Source organism: Ipomoea nil, unplaced genomic scaffold (assembly GCF_001879475.1).
Source record: "Ipomoea nil cultivar Tokyo-kokei standard unplaced genomic scaffold, Asagao_1.1 scaffold2280, whole genome shotgun sequence".
Taxonomy (NCBI): Eukaryota; Viridiplantae; Streptophyta; class Magnoliopsida; order Solanales; family Convolvulaceae; genus Ipomoea; species Ipomoea nil.
The window spans coordinates 1,690,213-1,708,910 of record NW_017618708.1 but is presented as its reverse complement, the minus strand read 5'-3'; the positions used below and the strand labels follow the sequence as shown (position 1 = coordinate 1,708,910).

Sequence of the window (18,698 nt, the reverse complement as noted above, 5' to 3'; positions counted from 1 at the left end):
GTAAGATCTATGTTCATCTTGTGTTTTGAGTGTTTTCTTAGTTGTCTTTTCTTAAAGATAGAATCTTTATGATCTTTGGTGTGTTCTTGAAGTGCGTTTGGAAGGTGAGCCTATTTAGGAGCTTGGTGAAGTGTTAAGTGAAGGTTTTTGTCTCCAAGAGATAACCCATGCTCTACAAAATCTATTTTGCTTACCTATATGATGATATCTTGGATTCTACATGTGTTTTGCTATGAAATGTGAGTGTTTATGCACTGTCTTGTGAAAATGCATATCTAGAGCTTGTGTTTAGGGTTCTTGTATGCAATTGCTTGGCTATTCCTTTGATTCAAGTCATTTTGTTGTATTTGGTGAGATTTGGCATGTTTTGGACTTATTGAGCTTGGTGTTGAAAATCCCCGAAGGGATTATTTTGGTGTACAGGTACGTACCCGCGGGCGGAACGGCGGGCAGTGGCCTACCCGCCGCCCACCCGCGGGGTACAGGTGAGACGTGGGTATCTACCCGCAGGCGGAACCATAGGTAGGGGCCTACCCGTGGGCCCACTCGTGGCGTACACTTCTGCAATTGGCCGGGATTTGTTCTCCATGATTCTTTTGATTCGGTATTTGGTCTTTTGACTTCCCGATGTTCTTTTGTGGAACTATTTGAGCGTCTCCTTGATGTTTCGTGTGTCTAGAACTATATGGTCGGAATCCATGTAGGTTTTGGTGTCTTGAATCGTGCTAAGTGTTCAACATTGTGTTTCGTTGAACCGTGATGAGTCTTGTGTGTTCTTCGGAACAACGTTTGGTTTACCCGTTTGATAAGCACGCTAGTTTGGTGTTTAAATGCTAGCGTGTGTGTTGTTTGTACTTTCCTATTGTTGATGATGACTTATGTTATTCATCGTTGTTGTTGTTGGACTGTGATCGACTCCTTGATTGAGTATGGTTTCATATCTTCGTTGTGATCCGTTGATTGATTCCTGTTGAGGTGTGATGTGTGTGTGGCTTTACCTGGATTGCACGATTACTGGTATGGGACACTAGTCACCAAGGTATTGCAGAGGTCCTCGTGGTGGCCATGACGTGATTATGGAGTTGTGACCTTTGTGTAAGGTTCACGTATTTCTTGGGTGGCATGTGTTGCCGTGTGTGTGATCAGTACCCTCGTGTACTATGAAATCGGTGGTTCTGTTGGAGGGACTGTTGGAGGGGGAACGACGTGTTGGTCCCAAAAGAGGTAAGGTGAAAGTCTAGAGGGGGGGGGGGGGGGGGTGAATAGACTTTCAAACTTTTTCTAAGACAGAGATAAACCAAAACTCATAACTAGATTGTTAGAGTATGGTGCACAGCGGAAATAAATAAACATAAAGTGTGTGTGAGATTGTGTGAGCAGTATATCTTCGTGAGAGCGAATATGTAAAGAGCGATAAGTAAAGAAAGCAGTAAAGAACACAAGACAATTATAGTGGTTCGCGAGGTGGTGTAATCCTCCTACTCCACTTGCTCTTTTCTCCAAGAGCCAATTCACTATATCCACCACTTCTTGGTTCCAAGATACAATGAATTCCGTGATCTAGTGCTTTGATCACAAAGCCCGCACTAATCACGCCCAGTGACACCACACTGCTGCTTCGGGTTTCACGTCACCGCGCTACTATCCCAGGATTTCACGACTCCGCGTTACATTCCCCCCGTCTTCCACACTCCGGTAGAAACGTATCCCGTGATCTGGAGCTTTGATCACCAAGCCCACACCAATCACGCCCAGTGCCTCCGACACTGCTGCTTCGGATCTCACAGCTCCGTGTGACAATCCAGGATTTCACAGCTCCGTGCTACTTTCCTTCCTTCTCTTGTTTTGCTCCAAAACAAGTGTTGTCTTGCTTCCAACTTCTGAGACTCTGTAGATGATCTTCAATGATGCGCAGGTCTCTTTGATGAAGATAAACACTCTGGGATGATTTCTGTTGATAGCTCTGAGTGTTTTCTCTCTGTGAATATATCAAGTAAAGCACTTGATATTTATGCTCTGTTTTGCTCTGTTTAAGAACTCTTAGAATATTTCTCTTTTGAAGCTCTCTGAGTTCTTTTTATTTTCTCACTTGAAGATTTTAGCTCTTTGCTCGTATATTTTTCTCTGCTCCGTTCTGCTTCAAGTCTTCATATCTTCATCATTTTATAGCTGGTAATGAGAATCTGTCCGTTGGAAAGAGACGCTCTCATTTTTGAAATCTTGTATCTTTTGTCAGAGATCTTATCTTATCTTCTGCAAAAATGTCAGAAAGAGATAAGCTAGCCGTTTGTTGAAGTTTCATCTCCATGTAAATGAGCTCCCAAACTTCATCTGATATTCCTCTGGTTTTACGTTGAGTAGAAATATCTAGGTCTCAGTTTTGGTGTAAAATGGCTTCTCTGATCAGCTCTGAAGTGGTGCTTGTATCTTTGGGATTTAAAAATATTCTTCAATTTAATCCCTTACTAGTTAAAACTAGTATTTTTCCTTGTGAGAATATTTTCACTGTAAGTTCATCTTCATCTTCTTCATTCTTACGTCTGGGTGTTCTCAGACTTCAAACTGGCTTTGAACTTCCACCCAATTTGAATTTCTCCATTGTAATTGAGAGTCCTTTGTAATTGACACCCAATTTCAATTGACTTGTAATTGGCACCCAATTTGAATTTCTCCATTGTAATTGGCTCCCAATTGACTTTGACTTGCAATTGGCTCCCAACTGCTCCTGGTGCTTTCAATTGCTTCCCAATTTGAATTGTTGACTTTGACTTTGAAATTTGCTCCCGGTCCCCAACTTTGAAATTGCATCCCATACTACAACTTGGCTCCCAATTTCAATTCTACATTGGCTCCCATCTTGAATTGATTCTCATGTGAAACTTGCTCCCAATTTCAATTGATTTCAATTTCTCTGATTCTCATATGAAACTTGCTCCTAATTTCAATTGATTTCAATTTCTCTGAAACTGGCTCCCAATTTCAATTGCTCCAATTCCTTTGAATTGGCTCCCAAGTGCAATTGCATCTCAATTGCCACCCAAGTGAAATTGCTTCCCAATTTCCACTTGTATATGAAGATTCATTGATGGATGTTGAGAAAACATTACGAAATGATCAATATATCCTTTGTAAATAAATTGTTAATATTATAAAATTTATAAATTATGTATTGAAACAGCTACTTTCAACATAATTAATGGTGAAAATTTGTATAGGATAATAATTTGTGGACCAAGTCTACAATTTTGTCCGACAACTCGTTGAGTTAGCCCGACTCAACTCGATAGCCCTATACAGCTAGCCCACTTAGCTTGATTTTTTATCAGGTTTAACTGTTTCGGTCCTAACTATAATTTTTCGGACTTATAGGGTCAGCTCGTTGATTTAGGGCTAAGATTGAAGTCCCTACAAAGAGTATAAACCTATTTTCCACTCCACCTAAGAGAATAGATATTAAATAACAAGAAATAAGTATTATGAATCACCTGTAGATCAGTGCATAGAGCGTCTATTTCCTAAGCAAAAAGGCGTGTGTTCGACTCGTACCTGGCGCGTTTCTCCCTCTTTTTGTTACTTGCGTTTCTTTGGTCCTAACTTATGTTATAATATTGTTGTTTTCGTGCCTAATAATCCCCTTGCAAATTAACGAATGAAACTTATATAACTAATCTAATACCATTTTGGTTATTTTGGTTTTTGTTTAACGAATGAAAATTATATTATTATTTTGTGCAACTTAATATTTTATTTTGCAATAAGAGCAACATATATATGAAGACTCGTTGATGGATGTTTAGAAAACTTTACGAAATGATCAATATATCCTTTTAACTATTTGGAAATTAAAAATAAATTGTTAATATTATAAAATTTATAAAATATGTATTGAAACTGCTACTTTAAACATAATTAATGGTGAAAAATTTGTATAGGATAATAATTTATGGACCAAGTCGACAATTTTGTCCGACAACTCGTTGAGTTAGCCCGACTCAACTCGATAGCCCTATAGAGCTAGCCCACTTAGCTTGATTTTTTAACAGGTTTATCTGTTTCGGTCCTAATTATAATTTTTGGGACTTATAGGGTAAGCCCATTGATTTAGGGCTAATATTGACATCTCTACGAAGTGCACAAACTAGTTTTCCACTGCACCTAATAGAATATATAGTAAATACCAAGAAATAAGTTGCATGAAGCACTTGTAGCTTAGTGGATAGAATGTTTGTTTCCTAATTAGAACTTTTAGGTTTGACCCCTAGATAGAGCGTTTCTCAGCTCCCTAATGCAAACCCTATTTTTCTCCCCCAACCAAGAAGTGGTGAAGGGAAATACTTGTTGCTGGACAAGTGTAGAACCGTCGCAACGCAAAGAGAACAATGTTACGTTACGCAAACTGGGTGGATGAGATAATTAGTTTGTGTGTGAGTAGATAAAGCTTGTGTTTTTTTTTTTTTTTTTGCATGTTAAACTATGTAACATAGGTAATAATTTTGTTTTTTTGGTGCCTAATAAACCACTTGCATATTTGGTGGTATTTTGTGCAATTAATCTAGGAAGGTTTTTTGTTATTATGGTGTTTGTTTAACGAGTGAAACTTGTACTATTATTTTGGGCAACTTAATATATTATTTTGTAGTAAAAGTGGCATGTATATTAAGATTCCTTGAGGGAAGTTGAGAAAACTTTACGAATGATCTATATATCCTTTAATAATTTAGAAATTCAAAATTAATTGTTAATACTAAAATATTTATAAATAATGTATTAAAACAGCCACTTTCGACATAATTAATGGTGAAAATTTGTATAGGACAATAATTAAAGGACCGAGTCCACTATTTGGTCTCTCATCTCACTGAGTTAGCCCGACTCAACTCGATAGCCCTATAGAGCTCGTGCAATTAGCTTGATTTTTTATCAAGTATATCTATTTCCGTCCTAACTATAATTTTTCGGACTTATAGGGTCAGCCCGTTGATTTAGGGATAAGATTGACATCCCTACATAGAGCATAAACCTATTTTCCACTCCACCTAAGAGAATAGATAATAAATTACAAGAAATAAGTACTATGAAGCACTTGAAGCTCAGTGGATAGAGTGTTTGTTTCCTAAGCAGAAAGTCGTAGGTTTGACCCCTACTTGGTGCATTTTTGTGATTCCCCGTAATCCAAATTCAATTAAGGGATTAATTGAGTAATTAATCCTAATCCATTTGATAATTTAATTCCTTAAATTCTTGAAAATTCAATAGTCAGGGACTAGTAATTGACTAGTCAACCCAAAGTCAAGTGTTGTTCCTAAAGCTTTGTGAATAGTTCCCTTGTTCCCTTACACCTCTTCCTTTTAGTAAGGGTAAATTGGACATTTCCTTTATCATTGCATTCCAAGCTAACCTAGAAGATATCTTTCATTTCTATCCTTACACTTTCAAAGCAAAGAGCTCTTCCTTATCTCTAAAAACCTAGCTAGCTTTCTCTCCAAGCTAAGTTTAGACTTTCCAAGAGCTTCAAAGTTTGTCTCCAAGATTCCACCTTTCTAACCTTTGAGCATCTTGGAGGGTAAGATCTATGTTCCTTTTGTGTTTTTAGTATTTTCTAAGGTGTCTTTTCTTAAAGGTGATATCATTATGATCTTTTGGTGTGTTCTTGAAGTGGGTGTGGAAGGTGAACCTTGTTAGGGGCTTTGAGAAGTGTTAAGTGAAGGTTTTTGTCTACAAGAGGTAACCCATGCTCTACAAAATCTGTTTTGTTTACCTATCTGAAGATTTATTGGATTCTACATGTGATTTTGCTATTAAATGTGAGTGTTGATGCATTGTCTTGTGAAAATGCATATCTAGAGCTTGTTATTAGGGTTCATGTATGCCATTGCTGGGCTATTCCTTTAATTCATGTCATTTTGTTGTATTTTGTGAGATTTGGCATGTTTTGGACTTGAATTTGAGCTTGGAGTTGAAAATCCCCGAAGAGATTATTTTGGTTCAGGTGTGTACCCGCGGGCGGAACGGCGGGTAGGGGTCCACCCGCCGCCCCACCCGTGGGGTATGTGACGTGTGGGAGGGTGTTCCCGCGGGCGAAACCACGGGTGGGGGTCCACCCGTGGGCCCACCCGCGGGGTACATATATGGAGTTGGGCGGGGATTTGTTCCCCGTGATTCTTTTGACTCGGTATTTGGTCTTTTGACTTCCCGATGTTATTTTGTGGAATTAAGTGTTCAACATTGTGATTCGTTGAACCATGATTAGTCTTGTGTGTTCTTCAGAACTATGTTTGGTTTACCCGTTTGATAATTATGCTAGTTCGGTGTGTAAATGCTAGCGTGTGTGTTGTTTGTCCCTTCCTATTGTGGATGATGACTTGTGTTAATCATCGTTGGAGTCGGATTGTGATCCATTCCTTGATTGAGTATGGTTTCATATCTTCGTTGTGATCTGTTGATTGATTTCTATTGTGGTGTGGTGTGTGTGGTTGTACCTGGATTGCACGATTAATGGTATGGGACATTAGTCAACAAGGTACGGCAATGGTCCTCGTGGTGGCCATGACGTGATTATGGAGGATGTGACCCGAGTGATGGGTTCACGTGTTCTGGAGAGGCATGTGTGCTATGTGCGTGATTTATACCCTCGTGTACTATGAATTGGTGGAATTTCGTTGGTGGTTTGTTGATGGATGGGGACGACGGTCCTCAGAGGGAAAAGGTTGGACTTGGTGTACAGGGGTCGTGGAGGTAAAGGTTGGAACTAGACATAAGGTGGGGGGTAGCCATAAGGTTGGAACCGGGCATAAGGAAGGCATATCAATTCGTGATGGGTGATGTCACGATGGCATGTGTTGCCATTGTTGTGTGATTCTCTATTTGTGACATGTGATGTCACAAAGGCATGTGTTGCCAATGGTTGTGTCCTTATTCTCTTGTGTTATGCATGTCGGGTGTTATTCTACAAAGAGATGGTAGAATACGCCTTGAGCCGTTCTTATGAGTCGTTATTGTTTCTTGTTGTCTTGGGATGTGTTCCCTTATCTTTGTTGTGAGTGCATAGTGTCTTGTGTTTGACTTCTACTCTTGGATTTGAACTTATATATACTATATCCTGTTTCGAAAATGATTTTGTATATATATATCCTATCTATGTATGATACATCACATGTATTGGTGGGTTACCAGCATCATTCGCAGACCGGGCGTCGTCCCATATATTTATTTGTTTCTTTCAGGTGCTGAGTAGAGGCGAGCGCGGTCTAGAGACAGATAGTATATATCCCTCAGTCCTGTAGTATGTTTTGGCCTGTGCGACCTTTTGTTAGACTTTAGACTTGATGTTGTTGACTTTGTTCATGGATAGACAGATTATGTTGATGTGGTTTACGCCTGTGCGTTCACCGTTGTGTGAGCGTGGCATAACACTCTACGTTTTCCAACGATTTCATATTTAGTTTTTCGCTATGTATGCTTTTATGGTTAGATTATCTGCATAATTAAGTATTAAATTGGTATGGAAATCGGGGGTGTTACAGTTTCTCCCTCCCTTCGTTATTCCCATCTAGAGCTACAATGTTAATTTTCGCAAACTGAACTGGGTCAATGAGATAATTATTGTGGGTAGATAAAACTTGGGTTTCTTTGCATGTAAAACTATGTAACTTAGGTTATAATTTTGTTGTTTTAGTGCCTAATAAACTCTTTTCAAATTAGGTGGTATTTTGTGCACCTAATCTAAGAACATTTTGGTTATTTTGGTTTTTGTTTAACGAGTGAAACTTAGACTTTTATTTTGTGCAACTTAATATGTTATTTTGTTTTAAGAGCAACATATATATGAAGATTCATTGATGGATGTTGAGAAAACTTTACGAAATTATCAATATATCCTTTAACTATTTGGAAATTCAAAATAAATTGGTAATATTATAAAATTTATATATTATGTATTGAAACTGCTACTTTCAACATAATTAATGGTAAAAATTTGTATAGGATAATAATATATGGACCAAGTCTACAATTTTGTCCGACAACTCGTTAAGTTAGCTCGACAACTCGTTAAGTTAGCTCGACTCAACTCGTTAGTCCTATAGAGCTAGCCCACTTAACTTGATTTTTTAACAGGTTTATATGTTTCGGTCCTAATTATAATTTTTGGGACTTATAGGGTCAGCCCGTTTATTTAGGGCTAATATTGGCATCCCTACGAAGAGCATAAACTAGTTTTCCACTGCACCAAATAGAATAGATAGTAAATAATAAGAAATAAGTTGCATGATGCACTTGTAGCTTAGTGGATAGAGCGTCTGTTTCCTAACTTGAAGCATTTAGGTTTGACCCCTAGCTAGTGCGTTTCTCTTCTCCCATATACAAACCCAATTTTTCTCCCCCACCAGAGTAGTGGTGACGGTAATTACTTGTTGCTGGACAAGTGTAGAACCGTCGCAACGCAAAGAGAACAATGTAACTTTACGCAAACCGGGTGGATGAGATAATTATTGTGTGTGTGAGTAGATAAAGCTTGTGTTTTTTTTGCATGTTAAACTACGTAACATAGGTAATAATTTGGTTGTTTTAGTGCCTAATAAACTGTTTGCAAATTAGGTTGTATTTTGAGCAACTGATCTAGGAAGGTTTTTGGTTGTTTTGGTGTTTGTTTAACGAGTGAAACTTATACTATTATTTTGTGCAATTTAATATATTATTTTGTAGTAAAAGCGACATATATATTAAGATTCATTGAGGGAAGTTGAAAAACTGTACGAAATGATCCACATATCCTTTTTATAATTTAGAAATTCAAAATAAATTGTTAATACTAAAAAATTTGTAAATAATGTATTAAAACAACCACTTTCGACAAAATTAATGGTGAAAATTTGTATAGGATAATAATTAATGGACCAAGGCCACTATTTGGTCCCTCAGCTCACTGAGTTAGCCCGACTCAACTCGATAGCCCTATATAGCTAGTGCACTTTGCTTGATTTTATATCAGGTTTATCTGTTTCGGTCCTAACTATAATTTTTCGGACTTATAGGGTCAGCCCGTTGATTTAGGGCTAAGATTGACACCCCTACAAAGAATATAAACCTATTTTCCACTCAACCCAAGAGAATAGATATTAAATAACAAGAAATGGGTTCTACGAAGCACCTGTAGCTCAGTGGATAGAGCGTCTGTTTCCGAAGCAGAAAGTTGTAGGTTTGACCCCTACCTGGTGTGTTTCTTCCTCCCTTCGTTCCCTACATGGTGCGTTTCTCCCTCCCTTTGTTATTCCCATATAGAGGTACAATGTTACGTTTCGCAAACTGGGTCGATGAGATAATTATTGTGGGTCGATAAAACAAACTGGGTCGATGCGATAATTATTGTGGGTAGATAAAACTTGTGTTTGATTTCATGTAAAACTATGTGACTTAAGTTATAATTTTGTTGTTTTAGTGCCTAATAAACCCTTTTCAAGTTAGGTGGTATTTTGTGCAACTAAACTAAGAACATTTTGGTTATTTTGGTTTTTGTTTAACGAGTGAAACTTGTACTATTATTTTGTGAAACTTAATATGTTATTTTGCAGTAAGAGCAACATATATAAGAAGATTCATTATTGGATGTTGAGAAAACTTTACGAATTGATCTATATATCCTTTAATAATTTAGAAATTCAAAATAAATTGTTAATACTAAAAATTTATAAATAATGTATTAAAACAGCCACTTTCGACATAATTAATGGTGAAAATTTGTATAGGATAATAATTAATGGACCAAGTCCACTATTTGGTCACTCAGCTCACTGAATTAGCCCGACTCAACTCGATAGCCTTATATACAGAGCTAGTGCACTTTGCTTGATTTTTTATCAGGTTTATCTGTTTCCGTCCAAACTATAATTTTCCGGACTTATAGGGTCAGCCCGTTGATTTAGGGCTAAGATTGACATCCCTACAAAGACTATAAACCTATTTTCCACTCCACCTAAGAGAATAGATTATAAATAACAAGAAATAAGTATTATTAAGCACCTGTAGCTCAGTGGATAGAGTGTCTGTTTCCTAAGCAGAATGTCATAGGTTCAACCCTTGTGGGTAGATAAAACTTGTGTTTCTTTGCATGTAACTTAGGTTATAATTTTGTTGTTTTAGTGCCTAATAAACCCTTTGCAAATTAGGTGGTGTTTTGTGCAATAAATCTAAGAACATTTTGGTTTTTGTTTAACGAGTGAAACTTATACTTTTATTTTGTGCAACTTAATATGTTATTTTGCAGTAAGAGCAACATATATATGAAGATTCATTGATGGATATTGAGAAAACTTTACGAAATGTTCAATACATCCTTTCACTATTTGGAAATTAAAAATAAATTATTAATATTATAAAATTTATAAATTATATATAGAAACTGCTACTTTCAACATAATTAATGTTGAAAATTTGTATAGGATAATAATACTTGGACCAAGTCTACAATTTTGTCCGACAACTCGTTAAGCTAGCCCGACTCAACTCGATAGTCCTATAGAGCTAGCCCACTTAACTTGATTTTTTAACAGGTTTATATGTTTCGGTCCTAATTATAATTTTTGGGACTTATAGGGTCAGCCCGTTGATTTAGGGCTAATATTGGCATCCCTACGTAGAGCATAAACTAGTTTTCCACTGCACCTAATAGAATAGATAGTAAATAATAAGAAATAAGTTGAATGAAGCACTTGTAGCTTAGTAGATGGAGCATCTGTTTCCCAACTTGAAGCATTTATGTTTGACCCCTAGCTAGTGCGTTTCTCTTCTCCCTTATACAAACCCTATTTTTCTCCCCCACCAGAGCAGTGGTGACGGGAATTACTTGTTGCAGGACAAGTGTACAACTCTCGCAACGCAAAGAGAACAATGTTACGTTACGCAAACTGGGTGGATGAGATAATTATTGTGTGTGAGTAGACATAGCTTGTGTTTTTTTTTTTTTTTGCATGTTAAACTATGTAACATAGGTAATAATTTGGTTGTTTTGGTGCCTAATAAACCGTTTGCAAATTAGGTTGTATTTTGTGCAACTAATCTCTGAAGGTTTTTTGTTGTTTTGGTGTTTGTTTAACGAGTGAAACTTATACTATTATTTTGTGCAACTTAATATATTATTTTGCAATAAAAGCGTCATATATATTAAGATTCGTTGAGGGAAGTTGAGAAAACTTTACGAAATGATCTATATATCCTTTTTATAATTTAGAAATTCAAAATAAATTGTTAATACTAAAAACTTTATAAATAATGTATTTAAACAACCACTTTCGACTTAATTAATGGTGAAAATTTGTATTGGATAATAACTAATAGACCAAGACCACTATTTGGTCTCTCAGCTAACTGAGTTAGCCCGACTTAACTCGATAGCCCTATAGAGCTAGTGCACTTTGCCTGATTTTTTATCAGGTTTATCTATTACGGTCTTAACTATAATTTTTCGGACTTATAGGGTCAGCCCGTTGATTTAGGGCTAAGATTGACATCCTACAAAGAGCATAAACCTATTTTCCACTCCACCTAAGAGAATAGATATTAAATAACAAGAAATAGGTTCTATGAAGCACGTGTAGCTCAGTGTATAGAGCGTCTGTTTCCTAGGTAGAAAGTCATAGGTTCAACCCCTGCCTAGTGCGTTTCTCCCTCCCTTTGTTATTCCCATCTAGTGCGACAATGTTACGTTTCGCAAACTAGGTCGATGAGATAAACTTCAGTTTCTTTGCATGTAACTTTGGTTATAATTTTGTTGTTTTAATGCCTAATAAACCCTTTGCAAATTAGGTGGTATTTTGTGCAACATATCTAAGAACATTTTGGTTATTTTGGTTTTTGTTTAACGAGTGAAACTTATATTACTATTTTGTGCAACTTAACATGTTATTTTGCAGTAAGAGCAACATATATATGATAATTCATTGATGGATGTTGAGTAAACATTACGAAATGATCAATATATCCTTTAACTATTTGGAAATTCAAAATAAATTGTTAATATATAAAATTTATAAATTATGTATTGAAACTGCTACTTTCAACATAATTAATGGTGAAAATTTGTATAGGATAATAATTTATGGACCAAGTCTACAATTTTGTCCGAAAACTCGTTGAGTTAGCCCGACTCAACTCGATAGCCCTATAGAGCTAGCCCACTTAACTTGATTTTTTAACTGGTTTATATATGTTTCCGTCCTAATTATAATTTTTGAGACTTATAGAGTCAGCCCTTTGATTTAGGGCTAAAATTGACATCCCTACGAAGAGCATAAACTAGTTTTCCACTGCACCTAATAGAATTGAATACCAAGAATTAAGTTGCATGAAACACTTGTAGTTTAGAGGATAGAACGTCTATTTCCTAATTAGAAATTTTAGGTTTGACCCCTAGCTAGAGCGTTTCACAGCTCCCTTATAGAAACCCTATTTTTCATGGTGACGGGAATTACTTGTTGCTGGACAAGTGTAGAACTGTTGCAACGCAAAGAGAAGAATATTACGTTACGCAAACTGGGTGGATGAGATAATTATTTTGTGTGTGAGTAGATAAAGCTTGTGTTTTTTTTTGCATGTTAAACTATTTAATATAGGTAATAATTTTGTTGTTTTGGTGCCTAATAAACCCCTTGCAAATTAGGTTGTATTTGTGCAATTAATCTAGGAAGGTTTTTGGTTATTTTGGTGTTTGTTTAACGAGTGAAACTTATACTATTATTTTGTGCAACCTAATATATAATTTTGCAATAAAAGCGGCATATATATTAAGATTCATTGAGGGAAGTTGAGAAAACTTTACGAAATGATATATATATCCTTTAATAATTTAGAAATTCAAAGTAAATTGTTAATACTAAAAAATTTATAAATAATGTATTAAAACAGCCACTTTCGACATAATTAATGGTGAAAAATTGTATAGGATAATAATTAATGGACCAAGCCCACTATTTGGTCTCTTAGCTCACTGAGTTAGCACGACTTGACTTGATAGCCCTATAGAGCTAGAGCACTTAGCTTGATTTTTTATCAGATTTATCTGTTTCGGTCCTAACTATAATTTTTCGGACTTATAGGGTAAGCCCGTTGATTTAGGGCTAAGATTCACATACCTACAGAGAGCATAAACCTATTTTCCACTCCACCTAAGAGAATAGATATTAAATATCAAGAAATAGGTATTATGAAGCACCTGTAGCTCAGTGGATAGAGCGTCTGTTTCCTAACCAGAAAGTTGTAGGTTAACCCCTACCTGTTGCCTTTCTCCCTCCCTTCGTTATTCCCATCCTGAGCTAGAATGTTACGTTTCGCAAGCTGGGTCGTTGAGATAATTATTGTGGTTAGATAAAACTTTCTCCCTCCCTTTGTTATTCCCATCCTGAGCTACGATGTTACGTTTCGCAAGCTGGGTCGTTGAGATAATTATTGTGGGTAGATAAAACTTGTGTTTCTTTGCATGTAAAACTATGTAACTTAGGTTATAATTTTGTTGTTTTTGTGCCTAATAAACCATTTGCAAATTAGGTGGTGTTTTGTCTAACTAATCAAAGAACATTTTGGTTATTTTCATTATTGTTTAACGAGTGAAACTTATATTATTATTTTGTGCAACTTAATATGTTATTTTGCAGTAAGAGCAACATATATATGATGATTCATTGATGGATGTTGAGAAAACTTTACGAAATGATCAATATATCCTTTAACTATTTGGAAATTCAAAATAAATTGTTAATATTATAAAATTTATAAATTATGTATTGAAACTGCAACTTGCAACATAATTAATGGTGAAAATTTGTATAGGATAATAATTTATGGACCAAGTCAACAATTTTGTACGACAACTCGTTGAGTTAGCCCGACTCAACTCGATAGCCCTATAGAGCTAGCCCACATAGCTTGATTTTTTAACAGGTTTATCTGTTTCCATCCTAATTATAATGTTTGGGACTTATAATGTCAACCCGTTGATTTAGGGCTAATATTGACATCCCTACGAAGAGCATAAACTAGTTTTCCATTGCACCTAATGGAATAGATAGTAATTACCAAGAAATATTTTGCATGAAGCACTTGTAGTTTAGCGGATCGAACGACTGTTTCCTAATTAGAAATTTTAGGTTTGACCCCTAGCTAGAGTGTTTCTCAGCTCCCTTATACGAACCCTATTTTTCTCCCCCACTCGAGCAGTGGTGACAGGAATTACATGTTACTGGACAAGTGTAGAACTGTCGCAACGCAAAGAGAAGAGTATTACGTTACGCAAACTGGGTGGATGAGATAATTATTTTGTGCGTGAGTAGATAAAGCTTGTGTTTTTTATTTTGCATGTTAAACTATTTAACATAGGTAATAATTTTGTTAATACTAAAAAATTTATAAGTAATGCATTAAAACAGTCACTTTCGACATAATTAATGGTGTAAATTTGTATAGGATAATAATTAATGGACCAAGTCCACTATTTGGTATCTCAGCTCACCGAGTTAGTCCGACTCAACTCGATAGCCCTATAGAGCAAGTCCACTTAGCTTGATTTTTTATCAGGTTTATCTGTTTCGGTCCTAACTATAATTTTTCGGACTTATAGGGTCAGCCTGTTGATTTAGTGCTAAGATTGACATCTCTACAAAGAGCATAAACCTATTTTCCACTGCACCTAAGAGAATAGATAGTAAATAACAAGAAATAAGTATTATGAAGCACCTGTAGCTCAGTGGATAGAGCGTTTGTTTCCAAAGTAGGAAGTCGTAGGTTTGACCCCTACCTAGTGCGTTTCTCCATCTTTTCGTTATTCCCATCTAGCTGGGTCGATGAGATAATTATTGCGGGTAGATAAAACTTGTGTTTCTTTGCATGTAAAACTATGTAACTTAGGTTATAATTTTCTTGTTTTAGTTCCTAATAAACCCTTTGCAAATGAGGTGGTATTTTGTGCAACTAATCTAAGAACATTTTGGTTATTTTGGTTTTTGTTTAACGAGTGAAACATATAATATTATTTTGTGCAACTTAATATGTTATTTTGTAGTAATAGCAACATTGATATGAAAAATCATTGAATGATGTTGAGAAAACTTTACGAAATGATCAATATATCCTTTAACTATTTGGAAATTCAAAATAAATTGTTAATATTATAAAATTTATAAATTATGTATTGAGCTAGCCCACTTAGCTTGATTTTTTAACAGGTTTATCTGTTTCCGTCCTAATTATAATTTTTTGGGACTTATAATGTCAACCCGTTGATCTTGAAATCAATTTAACACTAAGAATTCTACTTGATTTTATATTACGGGACAATTTCGCTGTTTAATTAGATCAATTTAATCAACGTATAAATAATGAAATTGAAAGCGTAAATAAAGTAAAGACGCAGTAGAAATGCTACGCAGTTCGGAGCTCCTTCTCCTACGTCTGCGGGGCAACCCACGTCTGCCCAATCCACTAGTTGTTCACCACAGAGTATTACAAGAGGTAACTACAAACGGCTCACAGCCTTTACCACTACAACTCTTCTAAAACACCTACTCAGGACTGAACCGTGCATGCCATAACCATCTTTGGTGTAGCACTTCAGCTGTCACAGGTACTGATTTGTAGTACCGGTTTAAATCCCAATTAATATAATCAATATTAAAGCAGTAATGTAGTAAGCTTGCAGATGAGATTAGAATTTCAGAATTGGCAACTTCCTCTTTCGATTTCCCTTCCTTACATACTTGGTATCATCCAGCGCAACACACTATAAACACAAGTCACTGCTTGGAACTGATCCACATGGATCTCATTGGTCCAACTCAAACAGAAAGTGTTGGAGGTAAGAAATACATACTAGTTTGCGTAGATGATTATTCTCGTTTTTCTTGGGTTACCTTTCTCAGGGACAAGTCTGAAACCCTCGAAGCCTTTAAAACTTTGGCATTAAAACTCCAAAAAGAAAGAAATGAGCCCATCATTCGAATCCGAAGTGATCACGGACGAGAATTCGACAACAATCAGTTCGATACCTTCTGCAACCAAACAGGAATCACACATGAATACTCAGCTCCGAAAACACCTCAACAAAACGGAGTTGTTGAACGAAAGAACCGCACAATTCAAGAAATGGGACGAGTTCTGCTCAATGCCAAAGGACTACCCCAAAAATTTTGGGCAGAAGCTGTGAATACTGCATGTCACATCATCAATCGGGTCTATCTACGTCCAGGCACGAATCAGACTCCGTATACATTATGGAAAGGTAAGAAACCAAACATTAAATATTTTCACGTTTTCGGATCACGTTGTTTTATCTTGAAGGATCGAAACCCTATCGCAAAGTTTGAAACAAAAAGCGATGAAGGCGTCTTCCTCGGCTATTCAACGAACAGCAGGGCATATCGTGTATACAACAAAGTTACCAAAACCATTATGGAGTCCACAAACGTTGTAATCGATGATCAACCGAGTGATATTATCACAACGTCTCATCCTGAACCAGTGACAGAACCTGACACAAGTTGTCCTGAACCTAATCTAGAGTCTCCTATGCCATCTCCCATGTCAACTCAACCAGAGCAAGAAACTGAGTCTGAGTCTGAATCTGACACTGATCATGGTAACGTTGATATTCCTACTCGCATCCAGAAAGCTCATCCAATACAAAACGTAATTGGAGATCCTAGTTCCGGCATAAAAACCAGAGGTAAACCGAAACGTGATTATCTTCAATTAGCGGGATATTCTTGTTATACTTCACAGATCGAACCGAAGAATGTCAAAGAAGCTCTAACAGACGAACACTGGATCAAGGCCATGCAAGAAGAACTGGGACAGTTCGAACGAAATAAGGTATGGTCTCTAATTCCTAAACCTGACAATGTCAATGTTGTAGGTACCAAATGGATCTTTCGCAACAAAACCGATGCAGCTGGCAACATCGCTAGAAATAAAGCGCGACTTGTAGCCCAAGGCTACTCCCAAATTGAAGGAATTGACTACGACGAAACTTTTGCTCCTGTTGCAAGGCTAGAGTCAATACGACTACTCCTATCGATTGCCTGTGCCCTAAAATTCAAGTTGTTTCAGATGGACGTTAAAACAGCCTTCTTAAATGGATATCTCTCAGAAGACATATACGTTGCTCAGCCAAAAGGGTTTGAAGATCCACATCATCCAGACTATGTCTACAAATTACAAAAAGCACTCTATGGCTTAAAACAGGCCCCAAGAGCCTGGTATGAAAGACTTACTCAATATCTTCTTCAGAACAACTACAAAAGAGGAGGATCGGACAAAACGTTATTTATAAAACGATCAGGTAAACACATAACAATTGCTCAAGTGTATGTAGATGATATCGTTTTTGGATCCACACAACCAGGAGAGACAGACCAGCTAGTCAAGGTAATGCAACAAGAGTTCGAAATGAGCATGATAGGCGAACTAACCTATTTTCTTGGACTACAAGTAAGTCAAACTAAATGAGGGATTTTTATTTCGCAAGAAAAATATGCAAAAAATCTTCTATCCAAATTTGGGCTTGAATCTGCAAAAGATGCCCGTACTCCTATCTCTACGACTTCAAAATTGTTCAAAGATGAAAAAGGAAAATCTGTAGACTCTACTATGTACAGAAGTATGATAGGCAGCCTATTGTACTTAACAGCCAGTCGACCAGATATTATGGTAAGTGTTGGTCTGTGTGCACGCTATCAAGCCGATCCAAAAGAGTCACACCTAAAGACGGTAAAGCGTATTATAAAATACGTTAAAGGTACAATAAATTATGGTATTTGGTACTCGAACGATACTAATCTGAATCTTGCAGGATACAGTGATGCTGACTGGGCAGGAAATGCTGACGACAGAAAAAGTACATCAGGCGGATGTTTCTTTATCGGAAAAAATCTAGTCGCCTGGCTCAGTAAAAAGCAGAACTCGATTTCACTCAGCACAGCTGAAGCTGAGTATATAGCGACGGGTAGTTGTTGTACACAATTACTCTGGATGCGCCAGATGTTAACTGACTATGGTATAGAACAACAAAGTATGACATTGTTCTGTGACAACACCAGCGCAATCAACATCTCAAAAAATCCAGTTCAGCACTCTAGGACGAAACACATAGACATCCGACACCACTTTATTCGTGAGCTAGTCGAAGAGAAAGAAATTATCTTGGAATATACACCAACAGATAAAAATCTTGCAGATCTATTCACCAAGCCGTTAGACAAATCGAGATTTGAACTGCTCAGAGCTGCCCTTGGTGTTTGCAATCCTACAGCTTAATCATCAACAACGGTACAACAAATAATCTTTAATTATTTTTTAACGTAGTTGTTGTTTTTTTTTATGTTTGCAGGAAAATTCTAAAACTCTCCAACTTAGTTTTAATTCTTCTCGCCCATATACCTTTTTTTACCTTAATTCGGCTCGGCTAGCTTATTTATATATATATTAATTCCACCATTACATAATATGTATTGAAATATTAATTTCAAACAACTTCCACCTCTCTCTCCTAATATGACTCTACTACTACCCCTACAAACTAGTCACATCACTCATCCCATCCATCACAACTTTTGAGAAGCTCATTAATTAAAGAGCCTTATTGTCTTTCTTGCACTTACACGCCAAACCCACATCATTCATTTTCAACTTTACCACTCTCAAACATTGAACCTTCAACA

The 18,698-nt window shown here is 36.5% G+C and overlaps 1 non-coding gene across 1 annotated transcript; it reads left to right on the top strand.

Moving 5' to 3' along the window:
* Nucleotides 1–9,144: 9,144 nt before the first annotated feature.
* On the top strand, nt 9,145–9,217 carry TRNAR-CCG. Its single transcript has one exon. It is a non-coding gene; the product is annotated as a tRNA-Arg (tRNA).
* The last annotated feature ends 9,481 nt before the right edge of the window (nt 9,218–18,698 follow it).